This window comes from Tasmannia lanceolata, unplaced genomic scaffold (genome assembly GCF_043159265.1).
Source record: "Tasmannia lanceolata isolate RefF3 unplaced genomic scaffold, GAP_Taslan_0.1 ptg000020l, whole genome shotgun sequence".
Lineage (NCBI taxonomy): Eukaryota > Viridiplantae > Streptophyta > Magnoliopsida > Canellales > Winteraceae > Tasmannia > Tasmannia lanceolata.
In genome coordinates, this window is record NW_027518697.1 from 15,080,966 (window position 1) to 15,083,433 (window position 2,468).

The following is a 2,468-nucleotide window of genomic DNA, read 5'->3' on the forward strand; positions in this document are numbered from 1 at the left end:
CGAGGGATATAGTAGCTGCTATGGATTTTATTATTATTCACATTTTCAAAGACGGTAATCATGTTGCGGACCAGCTTGGCAAATTATGCTTGTGACACCAACAAGAATGCAGTTTTAATTGGGAATGGGCAACCCTCCCCAAGAACTCTTCGGGAGCTGTTAGATGCAACCAATTAGGTCGCACTAAATAAATATTGGTTGTTTCTTTGTAAAGGGGTTAGGGATTTTATTTTTCCGATTCTTTGGGAGCTGTTAGAGGCAAGGTTTTGTCCTCCTCTTGTAACTATTTTTTCTTATTAATAAAATTTAAGGTGTTGCCCAGGATTCCCAGATAAAGACCAGATTAAAAAAAATTGTAATAGAGAAGTGACATATTCACCCCCATTTGTTCCTCGAGCCACCCCCTCTAGTGTATTTGTGAGTTGTGACTGGTCTTTTTACTCTAAAGGGAGTGGCCCGGGGAAGAAATGGGGGCTACTAAATCATTTTCCTTTATAATATGAATACTTGTACGCTTTGAAGGGTGTCATTGTAGGATTTTGTTTCCTATTACCACACTAGTTGCAGCCCCTTGCGTTGCATGTGAACGAAAACAAAGAAAAACAAAGAATCAAATGAAGCTAATGGGAAAACAAAAGAAAAGAAATTATTAACAGCTCATTAGTTGATATTAATCATTCATTGCATTAATCGTATGATCATAATTCTACGCTATAAAATTAACGATACAATCTAATAGCTATTATGAGGGTGAGCCTTGCGTAACAGTAAGATTACTCTATTGTGACCTGGTGGCCATGGGTTTGGGTCATGGAAATAGCCTCTCTGCAAAGCAGGGGTAAGGCTGTGTACATCTAGCCCTCCCAGACCCCGCAATGGTGGGAGCCTCGTGCACTGGGCCGCCATCTTCTCTACTCAGTGCAAATATTCATCGACATTTTCTCCTACGACTCAAATCACTAATAATAATCACTATTAACTTATATTGAACTTTTCTATTTCCATTTCCATTATCTATAAACATTCAACAAAAACCCATGACCAACAAAAAGAGTAGAGTATTTATAAACTAATAAATGTACCTAGGGTTACACATGTCTTTTGACTTCAATGGAGATTCCATGAGATTTTTAGGGATGGAGCATGGGTTTAGGGGTGTAAACGGATCGAATTTGAATCGGATATGGCTATATCTGAATTCGATTACAGTATACACTATCCGGATTTGGATATGGACTCGAATGATATTTAATATCTATTACCGAATTCGATTCCAGCGGATATTGTTCGAATTCGGATATCTGTTTATCCGGTAAATTCAAACATTTTATTGCAGCAATTTATCTTTCTCCTCCTTACTTCTCGAATGAGTTTTTCAAACCTTAAAACTAGACCTCTACCTTCTCTTATCAAAATTAACTCTCAAATCTTAAAATATATGAGATCCTCTTCTTCCTTTTTAAACAAAGGCGCGCGCGCAGAGAGAGAGAGAGAGAGAGAGAGAGATGGTGCTAGTAGTGGTCTTTGGGTTTTTTTTTTTTTTTTTGGTGTATATGATGGAATGGGTTTGGGCTATTTTGAACAAGGAAAGTGGGAGTGCTGATGGTGGAAGATGAAGAGAAATGGGGATGAGGATGGGGACTGGGTTAGAGATGGAGGTGATTGGCGGTGATGGAGGTGGCCTTGAGAAAAGGTGGAGAGGGGCGACGGTGGATTTTGGTGGGGGTTGGGGGCACCAAGGAATGCCGGAGATGGTGCCTCGGCCTCCTCCTTTCTCCTCTCTCTTGCTTCTCCTTGCAAACCTTAGAAGTCTCATCTTTTAATTGCATTTTGGGTTTTTATATAACCCTAAGTTGGAAAATTGATATGTGCCTTCCATTTACAATAAATGACCTAGATGGCCTTTTTGCTTTAGAAGCTATGCCATCTTCTTTCAATCATCATCATCCATTTATCTCTTTCATCCTACAGCTCACATTTGTTGCTTCATAAAGAAGCCATGCCAAACCCTAAGAATGTCCTTAAAATGAGAGATTACTCCATTTCCCACCCAAAACACTTTTTGTTTTTGTTTGTTTTTTTCTAAAAAGAAAATTCACTTTTCTTTTAGAAACAAAAGATAGTGTGTCATTGCTAACAATGAAATTATTAATAATAAATAAAAATGATGTACTTCTCGGATTCGGATGTTAAACGGATCGGATATTCCATTTACCAGATTCGCATCCGCTAAGAGCCGGAAATCTCATAAACGGATTCGGATAATATCCGCTTGAAACGGATTCGGATAATATTCTCTTGAAACGGATTCGGATGCAGAGGGTTATTGAATTTTCGAATATCCATTTACACTCCTACAAGGGTTAATCCACTCAATTAGATGCCATTATCTGCAACCAAAAATCAGTAAGAATATGTGGGCCTAAAAATCCAGGAAATACATAATTGGAGAAGAGAAGAAAATCCCG